We start from the raw sequence: 18,062 nt of genomic DNA on the forward strand, positions 1-18,062 counted from the left end.
AGAAGTCATGGCAATATCATCCACCTGTACATCAGGTAAAGAAGCCAATTTAAATGTTTTGCAAAAGGTTATAGGACATTCAAAGACATTTCATATAATTTAGGGGTCTCAAAGTACATAAGATGATGCGGCAGTGGGCTGAAAAGAACGGAAAGAGGCTTTTTTAAGTGAGTTATCCTCTCTCTCTTTTTTCTAACAAGCTTTTTCTCTGTAAGTGACATGCTGAGCTGATTCAACATGTACCTCTCCATGCTGGGAATAGATGTACCTATTCAACTGAGCCAGTCCAGATGCCTGAGAATTTGGGTCACTTCATTTTAAAACACTAAAAAATCAGAACCTTGTTGAAGTTCACAAATGTCTTCATATAAAAGATGAAAGGCTGTAGAATTATAATATATAAAAAGAAAGTAAAACTTGCAAAAACTAATATCCCCAGTTGTAACATGTAACAACCAACATATCAGAATTACACAGCATGCTAGAAGTGACTTTTGCATAAGATTTTACAACTTGAAAAATAGTCCAAAGTTTACACTCTTTGGTATCATATTGTCCCCCAAAATGATATTTGTTCAAAGTTCTGTCATGTTTTAGATTTCTCCATGTGGATCTCTCAGCTGGGTTGATTGTGAAGTTCTTATCTTGCAGGAGCAGAAATAATTGAAAATAGATCATTTTCTTGCATGAATAAACAGAATTGTGCTTTGAGTGACTAGAACATTTTGACAAAGAACCCTTTTTTTCAAGAGCATGAAGCTTGTCATGTTTGAAACCCTTTTTTTACACAACGCTGTGGCAAAAAATAAAATCTTTAAAGGGAAAAGAAGCACTCCAACAGCTTGATTTTTAAGTACTGATAGTATCCCACAGTGTTTTATGACAAATAATACAAAGTTGGTGTCAAAGTAATCCATATCTAAAATAGTACAGTACCCAGCTTGTTATGCACACAGTCCTATATAGCAAGCCTTTTAAAATGATCATGAGGATCAAGTAAGCGCTCACTAGCTGGTAACACAAGCATATTCTAGTTCTCATATGAAAATGCCTTGTTACAGAACAGAAAAATCACTCTGAACCACATTTTCTTTATAGTTTCTGATAATACTTTTGTTATCAGTGTCATGTTTGCATTTCTATGGATGCATTAAAATGTAGAATTAATGCAGTTTGACACCACTTTAACTTGATAGTTCAGTGCTGTAGAATCATGGAAGTTTAAGTTTTACAAGGTCTTTAGCCTTCTCTGGCAAAGAATGTTGGTGCCTACCCAAACCACAGCTCCCAGGATTCCAGAGCATTGAGGCATGACAGTTAAAGTGATGTCAAACAGCATTAATTCTATAGTATAAATGCACTCTACATCAGCAATTCACAGAGCATTTCTGCCTGCAAGAGTTTCCACAATCATTTCATTTTTGGGTCAGTCTTCATTAACAAAGATTAGCACTTGTCTTATCTTGTCCCATCTTCCTTCATTGAAATGGAGAAGTGTGCCTGAATGCGCCTGAACAAAGTAAATACATGCCTATTGAGAAATATATCTGTTATTGTTGTTCAGTCTACTGGTGGTTAGATGTGGAAAATTCCCAAATAGCAATAGGGACAGAGCAGGGGAAAAATGAAAGAAAAATCAGTTACTTCATGGATCTGCAAATTATCGTATTCAAAACAGGCACTGGTTGAGTCATATAGACAGAAGGATATCTTTAGATAAAATGGAGAGAGGTGGGAGTTAAAGAGTTAAAATATATCCACCCAAAATATAGTTGGAAGTCTTTCCCCTTTTCCTTCTACATTTAGGTAGTTTAGATGTGTGTGTGGTAAGTTTTATGCCATTTTCTTTTTTGCTTTTATTATGCATCCATTTGGTAATTTCATGTGTAGTTTTTGTTGTTTGTAGTTCCTTATTTCATACTTTAAAGAACATGCATTTTCAGCATTTAATGTTAATGCTAAGTCTATTTCAATAGGTGTAATCTGAATACATTTTTGTTGCTGAAAAATATTTGTTTAAGCTTATATGCAAGGAACAGATTTGTTTCCCAATGAATATGTGCTATTAACATTATTTGTCTCAGCCTGAAACAGGCCACATCATGAGCAGTAATTTGAAAACATGTATTTACTATAGAGTTCTGACAATAGCCCTTTTCATGCTGTAGCTCGTATATTAAATATTTATGTTGATGTTTATTTTGTAAGTAAAGCAGAAGAATTAGGAGAACATGAAAGTGTATGATCAATTTTAATAGCTTGGGTTTGGCTGGCTTGCTTTATAATGTGGCCTTCTTTTGCTAGTTGATTCAAAGCAATGTATTAAATAATACATACCATCTTGAAAATACTTCCACAGAGTTTCCTTTTCTTGGCTGGTTCTGTGCTGAAATAATAAATAAAATAAATGTGCTGGTATTCTTAAGTACATACTGGAGAGACTATTTCTGTGGCAATAGAGATAACTAATGTATTTGAACAAATCTACGGCTCCTGTGGGAATGCACATATATTCCTATGTATGAAGCACCAGCAGAAGAACTTGGTTCATTTTTTGTTGCAGATGCCACAAACGTTTATAGTAGTGGTTTTCAAACTTTCTGCCTGGGTGGAATACCATTCATAATGAGTTGCCTGATGAGGCTCAGTACCCTTTTACTCTACTGCTATGGATGTCACAGCAACATCACTTCTTCATACATAACTGAGTTATATGGGATAACTGGGACAAAGGACCCTTTCACATTGCACAATTAGAGCTCTGTTATTCTACTTAGTTGTCCTACTTCAATCCTATGTAATCGTGGGGTTTGGGGAGGCATTTGAGAATTGCCTGGCTGAGAATTCCTAATATTCTTCCTTAAACCACAAATTTCAGCATTCTGCAGCATGGAAACACAGAGATTGAAGTAAAATATAGCACTAGGACATTCCAAAGACTGGGAGGCTACGGGTGACATTAAAAGTAATCAGATATTCAATAAACTTTCCAACAGTAGTGCTCCTCCCGGTTCCCATAATTCCATTGTTGTTGTTGTTGTTGTTGTTGATGATGATGATGATAATGTTGTTGTTGTTGCTTGTTAACCATCTCCGCTCAAGGATAAGAGTGGGTTACAACACATTACAAAATACATACGGCCACTAAAAGAAGAAAGTTTTTCAGTCCAAGTAGCTTGAAGGTAATTTTATACACAATATTTTAAAAAACAATTTTGTGCATGAAACAATTTTGTGCATGTTTATGTAGCTTGAACCATCAAAAAACAAAGGTGTCATATCCGAAATGCTTAGGACCAAAACTGTTCTGTATTCTGTATTAAAAAAGATTTGATAAGACCCAAATCTAAACACAAATTAATTTCTGTTTCATGTACACCTTATAGACATAGCCGGAAGTAAATTTTATATACAATATTTCAAATAATGTTGTGCATGAAACAAATCTTGCGTACATTGAGCGATCATAAAGCAATGGTTGATTTTGGAGTATTTTGGATTTCAGAATTCAAGGTGAGGGATGTTCAACCTGGAGTCATAACAATGTTTAACGTATCTACATCCCTGTTTTATGAATTATGCTTAGGCATAAATAAATATCAGAAATAACCCTTGTTAACATATTTTGATGTTTACTACAATCAGCCCTCCATATCCACAACTTCCTTATCCAACTATCCATAGCTTGGGAGTATCAAAGTAAATTCCAAAAAAGCAAACCTAGATATTACCACTTTATGTCAGGAACACTATTTTACTACTATATAATGTGACTTGAGCATCCATGAATGGTGTTATCTATGAGGAGTCCTGAGGAGCCCCCAGTGGTGCAGCAGGTTAAACCACTGAGCTGATGAACTTGCTTACTAAAAGGTTGGTGGTTCAAATCTGGGGAGCAGGATGAGCTCCCGCTGTTAGCCCCAGCTTCTTCCAACCTAGCAGTGCAAATGTGAGTAGATCAATAGGTACTGCTCTGGTGGAAAGGTAACAGCACTTCAAGCAGTCATGCTGGCCACATGACCTTGGAGGTGTCTACAGATGATGCCAGCTCTTCGGCTTAGAAATGGAGATGAGCAGCAACCCCCAGAGTCAGATAGAGTCAGGGGAAAACCTATGAAGAGTCCTGGAACCAAATTTTAGCTGATGACAAGGGTCAACTTTACTTTGTTTTCCCTTCTCCTATAATTCAGGCCTCCTTCTCTTGAGATGAAAAGAGAAAAACACATAGAAGTCCACTAAAAAGAATAACCTGCTAAACAAAAATCGAATGGAATTTCAGAACTTGCATTAAGGGTGCATTAACGGACTGAAATTAGAAGCAGGAGTATTTTGTATTCTTTGGACAAGGTCAGGAAAGACTATCTAGGCATTCTCTGTTATCAGAAAAAGGTGCTTGTGTTTTCCAATCTAGTTAAAGCTGTCAGTACAGATGACATAATGTGCATTCCATAAACTGGGTTATCAACACAACTCAGAGATACCCTTGTATATTTTTATGTTCTGCTTCAGCCAGATAATGGTCTCTTGAGGCACATTCTTTGGGTTTTACACCCATATATTGTGAGTGTCAAATGTTAGCATGGTGTTCCTAGATTTCCAATCTGATTCTTAGCAGCAGTTTAACCAACCTCAGTGATTTATACTTGGCAGGTACTCTCAAAGTTGGTTTCAAAGAGAAAATTAGTGTTTAATGATGCATCTTGGTTCTTCAGACTAAATTCACTGCTTGGTCTAGCTTTCAGCATTTTTCAAGCCACAGCCAAAGGAGAAAACACATAATACACTCACACTTGTGAACACAGAGTTCAACTTTAAAACATAAGACATTAAATCTTAAGGGGCAAGATAATTCAGAACATATGTAGCTACCTGAGAATATGTGGAATACTATAAAGTAAAATAGAATCAGGAAAAACTGTACATTAATCCAATGAAACCTGACTTTCAACATGGCATCATATTGGTAGATACTCCCATAGTAAATAAAATATTGATATTAATATTTTATCATCAGTAATTCTTTTGTCACCATTAAATATTTTATTTTCCTGTTTGCAGGGTGAACACGTCAAAAAGAGAAATGGACAATTCAAATTAACAGCAAATATTTCTCATTTAAAATATTTCATTTATTTATTTGATCTGTATTGTACTGTACCTCTGAATAGAAGCATGCCAAAAAGAAGTAAGACAGAATCTAAAATTGTAGAAGTTGGAAGAGACCTCATGGGCGATCCAGTCCAACCCCCTGCCAAGAAGCAGGAAAATTGTATTCAAAGCACCCCTGACAGATGGCCATCCAGCCTCTGCTTAAAAGCCTCCAAAGAAGGAGCCTCCACCATACTTCAGGCCAGAGAGTTCCACTGCTGAACAGCCTCACAGTGAGGAAGTTCTTCCTAATGTTCAGGTGGAATCTCCTTTCCTGTAGCTTGGAGCCATTGTTCCACATCCTAGTCTCCAGGGTAGAAGAAAACAAGCTTGCTCCCTCCTCCTTATGAATTCCCCTCATATATTTATACATGGCTATCATGTCTCCTCTTAGCCTTCTCTTCTGCAGGCTAAACATGCCCAGCTCTTTAAGCCACTCCTCATAGGGCTTGTTTTCCAGTCCCCTTGATCATTTTAGTCACCCTTCTCTGGATACTTTCCAGCTTGTCAACATCTCCCTTCAATTGATGTGCCCAGAATTGGACACAGTATTCCAGGTGTGGTCTGACCAAGGCAGAATAGAGGGGTAGCATGACTTCCCTGGATCTAGACACTATACTCCTATTTATGCAGGCCAAAAACCCATTGGCTTTTTCTGCCGCTTCATCACATTGTTGGCTCAGGTTTAGCTTGTTGTCCACAAGGACTCCAAGACTTTTTCATACATACTGCTGTCGAGCCAGGCATCCTCCGTTCTGTATCTTCACATTTCGTTTTTTCTGCCTAAGTGGAGTATCTTGCATTTGTCCCTGATGAACTCCATTTTGTTAGTTTTGACCCATCTCTCTAATCTGTTAAGATCGTTTTGAATTCTGCTCCTGTCTTCTGGAGTACTTGCTATTCCTCCCAATTTGGTGTCATCTGCAAACTTGATTATCATATCTTCTAGCCCTTCATCTAAGTCATTAATAAAGATGTTGAACAGAACCAGGCCCAGGACGGAACCCTGTGGCACTCCATTCATCACTTCTTTCCAGGATGATAAATCACAGATTTAAATGTGTATTTATCAATTGAAGCTTCTTTTTCTTCAACACTAGATTGCTATATATTAGGCTTGTGTGATCAATAAAAATGTTTTAATACTCGTTACTAAATTGGGGGGACAGTAGCAATATGCTTCTAAAATAACGTAAAGGGTCCGTCTCGTAATTATACCAATTTTTGTTACTTTTTCATTATATAATTGCACAAGTGGGGAACACATTTACTGTTATGCCCCCCCCCCCATTTCAGAATATTTCACAAATCCACTGATTTTTGGGAATTTAAAAAAAGTTTTTACGAACAATATTTTTAAAAAACAAAACTACAAGAGCTATCTTCTTGAATTTCTATTTTCAATGATACAACATAACCAGGTCATTACTCCCGTCAAGTTTCAGAAAAATGTGCACATTCACTGACTTTTAGGCAATTATAACAACATAAACTTAACAGTACTATTTCACTGGGAGACCCCATCCAGTCCAACCCCCTTCTGCCACACAGGAAAAGCACAGTCAAAGCACCCCCAATAGCTGCCCATCCAGCCTTTGAGAAGCAAATACAAACATCAGAGAAAGTAGTCAACTCTGAACTTGTCTTTATCATGATACCTTTTATTTGGATATGTTATTATTTATAAAGTCACTGGGTTGTTTTATTATTTATAAAGGCATTGTACAACTATGAGACTGGAACTGATTTTTTTGTCTTTTTATATAGCTCTTTTAACATTGCTTTCAACTATTTGTGACAATCACAAGTCAGGTGGAGTAGTAATATGAGCTTGGTTTTAGGAGTCTGGGGGTTGCAGGCCAAAAAAGCAACCTTTTCAAGTTTTGGGTTAAATCACATTAACTATATATTTGATTATTTTTACAAAATTATAATTTTATATATGTTAATAATAATGGGCTAATAATCTAGCTAACTATCTGGCAAGGGCAGATAAGAGTAAATAAAAGAGGGAAATTAAATGTTTATATAAAAAGCACACATTTATTTATCTATAGGTTATCAGCAACCAGTGATGCTGCATGGATCCTTTTGAGAGTCTGTAGTGTGTCAAGACAGACAATTTTCACTGTCTTTTCCTCACATCCCATATGCCACCATATCTAAGTATATCAAGTCCTTATCGGGTGCTGAAATAACCTGTCTTTTAAGGGCTTGTGTGTGTATTTCTTTATGCAGTCTAAGAAAGGATGGTGGGAGGAAGAGAAGAAGTCAGTATTTCTCCAACCTTTTAATATGAGAGATATTTAAACTTCTCCCTCTCTAAGAAGAAATGTTCCATTGTAGTAAAGTGGTATAACTTTATGAATTATTCTGTCAGCAATAAAAAAGGTAAGAAATGTTGGGTGAAATTGAATGGGATAAAGCAATGGATGGAAAGGATTCAAATGGGAAAGAGAAAGCTGTAAAACATAAATTAATGATGAAATGCTCTCTATGCTGTATAGAGAGAACATAACGCACACAGTTTGCTCAGTCAACTTTAACAATATGGATCATTATTTCTATCCAATTCAGAAACAGTTTAAAGAACAATTAATCCAGTATTAAAAATATCATGATAACTCCTTAGGAATTCTCAGAAAACCACTTGATTTTCTCCATGCAAAAGCATTACTTAGGCAGTTTTTAGTGTAAGGGGGGGGGGGGAGCCTATGAAAAAATAAATTGACCAAAAAGAGAAGTGGGAACATATACAGTAGGCAAATTTAAGGTTATTTTTACACTGTTTTTAAGAGAGCGGCCCCCTTTTACATTCTTTTTATAAGATTCCAGCCCCCACTATTATAAAGCTATATTTGATGAATAATAATAATAAACTTTATTTGTAACCTGTCCTATCTCCCCAGGGGGACTCAGGGCAGTTTCCAGGCAGAAAGTGGCAAACATTCAGTGCCATAATAAACAAATAAACCAAATCAAAATAATACATAAAATAGCATTAATATAAACATATAATGACTAATCAAACAAATAAGTAATTAAAAACAAATAAACCTCATCATACATATTTACATCAAAATAAGATCTAAATAATTAAGGTGCCTTCAGAGTATAAAATGATGATAAAAATGTTATATAAAATAATGATTTACAACAGACAATAGCACCAGGGTGGGTTTCCAGTATCCAAATGAGGTTACATATTAAGATGTTCTAGTCCTCCTCCTCTCCATAGGCTAGGGTGCAAAGATGGGTTTTAAAGAGTTTTTTAAAGGAGAGGAGAGAGGAGGCCATTTTTACGTCTTTGGGGAAGGAGTTCCAGCAGGCGTCAGGTAAGCAAAAATTGTTCTTTAAGCGGTCTTTTAAAAGTCTTACAAAAGCCTCCGTCTATAGTAGGGAGCACATGATCATTTGGCTGAGCTGTAATGGCAGCCACATTCTACCTTTCCTCTCCAGGTCTTCTTCTTTTCCCTTTAGCCTTGTCTAAAATACTCCAATACAACCTTCTAAGGCCTCTTCTGAGACCCAGGGTGGTCGATCAATATAACTTGCAAACAAGCTTTTAGGCAGAGAGATGCCTCCTGCCATACTCTGGACAAGAAATATACAAGATGTTTAAGCACTGATTACTTTCTAGAATGCAACAATAAGCCAAATAAGTTTTTATGTTCAGATCTCTTTGCCATCTTTGAAAATGACAAGCCTCATATTAAAAGTATAAGCAAGAATTTTCCTATAAAATCTCTCACAATGACAAGAAAATAAAGTCTTATTGTTGCATTCCAGAAAGTAATCAGTGCTTCAACATCTAGTTTATTTCTAATAAAAATGAGATCTTGCAAAAATACTTGTCTATACTTGATTAACTTTATCCCATGTGGCCATTTCATTGTATGCTCAGAGGACCAGTTAAAAGTCATTAGAAGACATTACCATAGGGTGACAGGGGTCACATGTACCTTTGGCACACAAACCCTCATCATTTCAAGCACATGGTGCCTTTTTGTTTGAACTCCCCATACAACAACATAGGACAACATTAAGGCTCTGCCCAGAGAGCCTCTCAATTAGAAATAGGAATACATATAGACAGATGACAATGCAATTTCCTCAGGGGCAAAGCTAATGCAGGGATCACAGAAAAGAAGAGAAAAGTCCATCAGAAGCAAAAGTAGCAGATATTTTCCTTCTGTTGGAATCACTTTTGAGCTAATTATTCATTTTTAAAGCCTTTAGCCTCAAAGATCCTTTAGAGTAGTGCTTCCTAAACATTTCTACTCATATCCCCTGTCAGCCTGATAAATGTTTATGTGGCCTCCAGATATATAGGTAGAAAAATAAAAAACTATCAATAACAAATCAGCATTTGCAAGGTTTGATAAACAGGCTGTTTTTCCTCTTTATGAAATACAGCTGAATGTAGTCCACTATAAGCACTGCACAGCAGATTTGTGTAAATGTCTAAACCAGCCACTAGGTTACTGTTGCCAGATTTTTGGGAGCCCAACATTGAGCTAACATTGAGACCCATTTGGGATCAGGACCCAAAGAAGCAGTGGTGTAGAGAATGCACCAAATAGCTTTTTTCCCAAACTAGTAAATCCAAACATAGTTCTTATCAGCACTGTCTCTTCTTTCATCTCCCTGAAAGGTATTTTTGTGTGTCTGAGGGGAGTTGTAGTTTTTGCAGCATTAGTGTTAGAAGGATGCTAAAGTAGGATTGGAGAAAGACATACTTTCACTGTTGGGTTGCAGAAGCATGTCTGCTCTAAACAATGCAATAATGCTTCACCTATGAAATGCAATAATGCTTCACCTATGAAAGAAGACTACGTGATCCTACTGAGGCTGCATGTACTTCTGTACAACAAGCAAGGCTCTAGAATCACTTAATGGAGCATGTGTGAAGAGCAGAAAAGGAGAACACAGATTGTCCTGACTTTCTGAAACTGAAGGACCCTGAGGGACACATATGTACTGAATCAGAATATGTACCTTTTAATTCATGACTGCTACATGGTTCTTGAATAGTCTTTTAAAAAGAGGTGACCATGGCTATATGCTGGCTAGAAGATTTTGTAGCTTTTAGTCCATTACAAAGCTATGTTCATACAATATGTCATGGGATGATATAGCAAAGTAATAATTTGTGACTAAAATTGTTTTCAGACATAGCCATAAAAATGTGCCAATGTATCTCCAGGGATGAACTGAATAGCATAAGCATCACCACATCTTAATGGAACGCTCCTATAATGTATGAGAAATATGCTGTATATTTTCCACAATGGAGAAACTAGAGCTAATGACCGCAGTTTTCATTTCCATTGGGGTGGGGAGAAGTAAAAAATATATAGCATAGGAAATCCAACCACTTTTCAGACAGTTTATACTAACTTTGTGGTGCTCCTCACAGAGTCTAGAAGTAGCCTGTAAGAAACATTAGTTCAGGCAGGCTTGAGGGAGCTGAGCCTTTACTATGAGCACCAGAACTAGCTATTTTCAATGTATATATCCATGATCCTTGAGCAGCTTGATGATGATTAGATAACGTGTTAATGCAGAATATTGGTGGAAAGATAAGATAAAGAGAAAAAAGTCCAAACAAAGATATAGTTACTGGAAAGTGAACAGTATGATAGTTGAAAGATACATAAGGAACTTTTTTTTCTGGACAGGACAAATAAGTTTCCAAACAAAGTAAAAAGTGTTGATTAAAGTTCTACATGGTTTGGGTCCAGGTTACCACAGGGTCACTCTCTTCCATATAATCTGACCCATACACTTAGGTCGTCTGGGAAGCATCTATTTTAATCAGCCAAAACTAAGTTGATTGTTACCTGGAGGACCTTTTCTTCAGCCACCCTCAAATTGTGGAATGACCTCCCAGACCATATTTGTCTGATTGAGATGCTGTCTGAGTTTAAATCAGCAATAAAAAATAAATATCTTCCAGCAGCCCTATCCTAACTGAAATCATGTGTTGTGTTTTATATTGTTGTTCAATAATAACAATAATAATAATTTTAAAGGGGATTTTGTTCACCATAGTAAACATCTATTTGGATAAGCAATTAATTATTTACGCTCAAGGACTTCATCATATGGAAATCCTTAAGCTGGGGTACAGCAGGGGAATCCATCTGGTAGTAGGGCAAATCTGTTAGGCAACAGGGGAAAACATTATTAAGTGCCCCACATCTCCCGCATCACCCCCTTCCCCATAATATGGGGAAAACATTGCCCCGCACTGTCCTCAACTTAGGTAATGAGAATCCGGGTAGCTACCCATGTTCTCAGGGATCTGCCCTACAATACTGCCAGGATGAATACAGGACAAAGCACCACCGAAAGTAACCCTCATCATGTGATGGGCTTCGTTGGGTTCCATCCTGGCTCCGTCCTGGAAGTGTCATAGGACAGGGCAAAAGCCTCATGTGATGATGTTCCAAATCCAAGAGTTGAGGACCATATAATAACTGTGATGAAAAAAGAATTATATCCAAGCACTTGAGTTCATAAGAATGAGCTCATCAGTTTATGCAGTATGTCTTAGTCCCGGAGTAAGGAACACAGGACCTTTCAGACATTTTTGAATTGCAGCTATCATAAGCACTTGCTGCATAGCAAACAGTCAAAAATAAAGACAATTACATTCCAAAAACATCTAGATGGACTCCCATTCCCTACCTCTGTTTTAAATAATGCATGGATCTTCTCTCAATCTAATACACAGTTGCCAAAATTCATTAGTAGATCATAAAAATTGTAACATAATTATTTGGGTTATTGTGCGTCCCATCTGTCCTCAACAGCTTTGAAGAACATGAATATGAATTTGTAAACAAATTACATGGCCAAATTCAACTACAATGAATGCACAGATGTAACACTTTTGAACTAGAGTTGGATTATTTTAGTTTAAAATATTTGAAGAATATATTCCGAAATAAAACAAAGTTGTATATGTATAAACAATACAGTAGAAGAGTAAACCACTTAAGCTCTATTTGAGAACAAAGTAGCAGAGCAGTATCACTGGGATTACTTGGGATAAAATAAATAGCTACTTGTTACCACCATCTACTGATTTGTTAATAGAAGTAGATCACTAGTTCCCATCCAGGGCTAGCTTCTGTTGAAGTGAAATGTCCTAACTTTAGAATTCAGGCAGAGAAGAACATAGGTAGTTAAACCAAACCGCTGAACATATAATTTAAACAAGTTGTGTCTAGCTCCCATTTGCCTCCATTTTCAAGATCCTATACAGATTGTATCTTATCCCAGTCCGCTTAAGTCATAAAATCATAGGATCATAGAACTGGAAGAGACCCCAGACATCCAGTCCAATCCCCTGACATAGAAAGATACCTAATCAAAACACTTTGATATCCAGTCTCTTTTTAAAAACTTCCAAGGAATGAGTCTCCAGCACAAAGGAAGCATATTTCACTGTTGAAAACTTACCATCAGGACGTTCTTCCTAAAGTGGTAATAATCTTCACCAGTTGGGATTTGTTCTGCACATAATTCACAGATGGTTGTTTTGCACAGAAATCAACTTTTTCTACAAAGAAAAATCATTTTCTGCATTGAAACATTAATTTTCAATTAAATATTTATTTATTTATTTATTTATTTATTTATTTATTTGCTACATTTGTATGCCACCCTTCTCACCCCGAAGGGGACTCAGAGCGGCTTACAAGTTAAATTTACATACAATATTATATTATTAGCATAGTACAATACAGGCAATAAATTACTATATTGTACTATATCAATATATGGTAATATTATTAGTGTTAAATATGCACAGTGTTGATTTGTACGATAAAAATTCAATATTTTTTTTACAGACAGAGCTATACCAGTCAGTGCGGATGGGAGTAAACAAGCCAATCAACTTTTTAGCATTATCCATTTTATGCATTTTTTCCAAGACTAAGGCAGATCAGGGCACATTTCTGCAAAATTGAATCAGGAATTTTAAAAGCCATTTTGTTTATCTCTCTGTCACCATTATTTCCCTGTTAGTAGTTTACAGTGCCTTTCCATATAACATATGCAGATACGTTTTCAAATGTAATTTAAAACATTAAATGTCTTTTTGTCCTTGCAGTTTATCCACTGTCATAATCATTGGAAGAAAGGTGAGACAAAAATAAAGCAAATAAATGAATAAAAATGAAGTCTCTACACTTTTAAAGAAAAGTTCACAAAACAGAGACCATGTCCTTTGATTATTTTTAGCCAAGTATAACTGAAGTGTCAGGATGCCATTTGAAACATAATCGTGAGTATTAACTGCTAGCCAATTAGTCATCAATGGATTAACATTCCTAATCTGAATAATTGAGAGGTTAAAGAGCACTGTAGTGACATAAAATTATATTAAGCAGAACTGTGATCTCATTAAATTTTAAAAAGAAAATAGTAGTGTTTATAGTGGGGATGAATAGTCATTACAGGGGATATATGATGTGATACAATTTGTTATTATAATATGTGAAAGTTGATCCCCTTTTAAAATCATCCTCTTTTATGAAAATTTAGCCTTAATGTAAAGTTTTGAACCAGAAATTTAAAAGGAAAGACTGATCAAACTCAAACAAACTGATCATAATAATACTGGACATTTTGCAAGCAATATCCTCTGTAGTAATTAAGCAGGTAACACATCCTGATATTTTCTAAGCAATAATCCCAATCAGTATGAATGGCATAGACAAGTCAGGGCAGGTCTGAATGGGGTGAGAAGAAGCATGGTGCATACTACTGTCAGAGTCATATTAATAGGATTAGTCAACAAATTTCAGAAAAGGAGCTTTGCCCTCACTATCACAGTACTCTTAATTATTGTGAGATAATGACAAGAGAATTCATGAATAGATGAAGAAAAGAAGGCTGAATGAATGGACTGGCTGTAGGATGAAGCAGACAGAGTGGAAATAATTTCACTTATATGCAGTTAGTCATAGGAATTACGGCCACCAGCATACATACGTGCCATATAGAATAACAACCAACTAAGAAATCTGCCTATACTTCAGGCTGCGCTACATCATTTATTAATTCAGTGTTATTAAAATTAATTCAGAACTGAAATGTAATTAGCGTTTTATTAAGCATTCCTCTGACTTTGTGGCACTGGCTTGTCTCCAGTAAATAGAATGCCATGAAAACGGCTTGATCAAACTTCCATGAGGAACAGGTTAATGTGGCAAGAGGAGACTATGGCAAAACATACCAAGGAAGCAGACACTGTTTTGACAATTATTCACCGACTCCAGTTTGACTGAACACCTTGGTTGATTAAGTTAATGCCTCAACAATACGGGATATGTATGCATTTCAACTTGGCTATTATGCTGCATCAAATTCCCTGCTCAATCTTTCAACAGATTATAGTATGAAAAGGGAGGAAGAAGCAGAGCTAGGTTTTCCAGTGCTGACTCAGTGACTTGAAGGGTGTAACTGGATCTCCTAAAAGTAAGGAACACAAAGGCTATTAATTCTTTGACATTGCATGCTTCTCACAATACCAGATTTCACATTATTCATTTTGCAATACCAAGATGGAAAGAGTACTAGGGAGAAAACCTGATTCCCTTCCAAATGTTTTAGACAACACTGCCTATAGTTTCAATCCTTTATCATGCTGCTTGGTTGATGGGAGTTGTGGTGCAAACATCTGAAGGGCATCAGATTGTCCATCTCTGAATTGAATGGTTTTAAAAACAGTAGCAGATGTAAGTTGAGCAAGTACTGAGTTTTCCCTTACATTTAATCAAATGCAGCACATACCTATCCTGGAATGAGAACACATCACACAAATCTTGTGTGTGGGGGGGAGGGGAGAAATAAGTTGATGTACTCTTAGACATTAAATTCTTTTTAAAAAAATTGGTACCAGAGGCAAAAATAGCATAGAAAGGTCATCATCATCATCCCTTTCCCCAAAGGGACTCGGGGTGGCTCACAACACAAAAACAATATACATAATATCAAACTAAAGGCACAAAACACAATACATTAAGGATAAAACAATAAACATAGGTAGGTTCCTACACTACAAAAGCTAGGTTCCTACACCAGAAAAAGGGCATTTTTTATCCCAAACTTACCACATGAATATGTGAAATGAAACAACCAGGTCAGGTAAATGAAAAAAAATAATTGAACCTTGCTTTTAAAATCTAAGATTTTTTGGGGGGTGGGCATAAATATTTCTGAGGTAGCTTATCTGCCCTCCCTTTATGGTTTGTTGTTTTGATTGATGATGATGCATGCTCAGTTAGAAATTCTGGAGGCTGCTGCTGTTTATAGACAGGCACAAATAATTACAGTTGGGTTGGCTGGAGCAGAACCCCATTCTTTCTCAGCTTATGCATTATAGAACTACTTACTGCATATAAGTTATTACAACTCAACACAAAAGTCTGTGTTTCTCCAGCCTTCCATCATACATCCTGTGCTAATGTTGCTAAACAATCTTCCAAGTAGACAGAATACAAACAGGAAAAGGAAAGGGGAGGCATAAACAGACTTTATAGAAAGGACGTTCTTTGTCACAGGATTTGTTAACACAGCAATATATGTATATCAGACAATGCCACTGTGATCAATGTCATGTTACAACACACAAATGTTGGTACTAGGCTTGTGCATTTCAGGTGAATTGCTATCTGTTTCTGCTTGCCGGTTACCAGAAGCCCCCCATATCCGTTTTCCAGCACCTCCCGAAAATGGGCATGCTGCCGAATGGGCATTTTTGTTCAGCATCCCAAAAAAAAAAAAAAAAAAAAACCATCTCTGTTTGGCCCACAATAGGGAACTTGGCTCCCTGGGAGCCTTTCCTTTTTTTCCCTTCAAGGGAGCCTGGGTATCAGCAATGGGGTTAAGAAAACATCCTCCTCCAAACTATTACTGGGGGGACTTCCTGCAGGCTCCCCTTCCATATCCTTCATTAAGACCTGGATTTTAAAACGCATCAGAGTTACTACTCTTGAGTTTCTGGATCCTTTCCTTTCTGCTTGTATGAGAGACCGGGTTTACTGCTTCTTAAAACTGTTCTACTCTAGAGGAAAGACAGGTGCCAACACTTTCTTTTCTCCCAACACCAGCAACATTAAGACATTTTAAGGAGGCCCAGGGAAGAAATAGCGATGACCTGAAGCTCAGTTGAGCTATCCTCCCTGAACTACTGTCAGGACCCAGGCTGCAGAGCACCAATAACCTTACACAGAGGCCAGAATCTATCTAATATCTTTATTAAAGAAATATATAAAATCAATAAAAACAAGTGAAGAATATAGTTCAGAAGCAGACCTTTCAGATAAGGTCAAATATAGTCCAGAAATGTATTGTCCAATATAAGATATTAGAGTTCAAAGTTTTAATCCACTTGACCGAAACACACACTTTGCCAAGCAATAGTGTGGGGAAATAACAGAGTCTTTTAAGTCCAATGAAGCTTGACAACAAGGCTGGAATAACTTGATTCTCGACTAGATCCTTGACTGGAGGCAAGAAGAACATGAAGCATGAAACACAGTCCGTGGTAAAAACATGAGACAAGGCAAGGCTTGAAACTTGATCTGGGAAGCAAGGAACTGGGATTATGAAGTCCACACATGATCTCTCTCCTCAAGCTGATCAATTGACTCCGCAAAGTATCCCTTGCGACAAACACCTATATTGGGTCTCGTTTTCCCGCCAACAGAACTCTTTCCCTAGAGAACGAGAAGCGAAACCCAACTCTGTCCAGATGCATGACTCCTTAGAATTTCCCAAGGGAAGCAGACCTAATCAGCCATTTGTTTGGCAGCGATTCTCAGGCTTCTGCGATTAGCCTCCCTGACTCCCCTATCTTTGGTATAATTGTCCCTCCGGGAAAACGGGGGGGAGTTCTGCCCAAGGCCTGTTTGGCTGAATTCTTGAGGGCAAACATCAACATCCTGCAGGTGAAGAGACTCCGGCTCTTGCTGAACCGGCGAAAATCCCATGTTTTCCTCTTCGTCTGCCACAATAGTACTAGGAACAGGACTACAAGGCCCATGAGTCATCACAACTACCTTAAAATTCCTTCACTTGCCTGCAAGGCTGCAATCTCCTTTCTCCTTTGGTTTAATATTTCCTTAAAGCTGTTTCTACTTTCTACTCTAGAAGAGAGGTATGCTTCTCCTTTTGTTTGCTGGGATTATTATTAATAATAATTATATTTTAGAAGTATTTTCTGAAGGAGATGAAGGGGAGGAGAAAAAGAAGGGAAAAGGGTGACTCACTGTCTCCAAGCACTTAATTCCTAGTCAGCCCCACTAGATAAAAAGAATCAGGAAAATAAAGAATCAAAAAGATTGAACTGTAATGCCGAATAGGGGAGGAAGAGCCAAGATCAGCTTCCACTTGCTTTCGTGTCGGGCAGATTTTCATACCAGGAGGGCCCTTACCTTTATGTGCCCCAAAAAGTACTGAAGGTACCGAAGGAAATAGAGGAAACAGAGGAAACGAAATTCACACACAAGTCTAGTTGGTACAAGAGTCCAGATTTATCTAGGAGTTTCACAATTTCCTCTTAAAGCAAAATTACAAATTTACTTAATTCTAGGTTTATATTCTTAACATTTGTATCTCTATAAAACAGAAATATGTTTGTTTATGTGAATTATCCATTATGGCAACTAGAAATGTAGAAATTTTGAAAAAGCCTTGTCACCTAACTTTTAGTTTTAATTTTGTCAAGGCAAGAACCAAGAGTGCCCATTTCTTCATCCACTAATACATTTTCCTAATTAAATCAGCAATAGACAAGTATTTATAAGTATCCACAAACAAGTACATCAAAGAAGAATGGTAATTAGAATGCCATAGCTGGCTATAACTTCATTGAGTGCCGAACTGATGACAAA

At 36.9% G+C, this 18,062-nt stretch overlaps 1 long non-coding RNA gene across 1 annotated transcript; it reads right to left on the reverse strand.

Moving 5' to 3' along the window:
- Positions 1 to 1,428: 1,428 nt before the first annotated feature.
- On the reverse strand, positions 1,429 to 17,694 carry LOC134297834 (uncharacterized). The gene is made up of 3 exons (XR_010004715.1): positions 14,402 to 17,694; positions 12,619 to 12,718; positions 1,429 to 2,386 (listed from the first exon to the last, which is right to left on the reverse strand). It is a non-coding gene; the product is annotated as an uncharacterized LOC134297834 (long non-coding RNA).
- Between the last annotated feature and the right edge of the window lie 368 nt (positions 17,695 to 18,062).

This window comes from Anolis carolinensis, chromosome 3, assembly GCF_035594765.1.
Source record: "Anolis carolinensis isolate JA03-04 chromosome 3, rAnoCar3.1.pri, whole genome shotgun sequence".
Taxonomy (NCBI): Eukaryota; Metazoa; Chordata; class Lepidosauria; order Squamata; family Dactyloidae; genus Anolis; species Anolis carolinensis.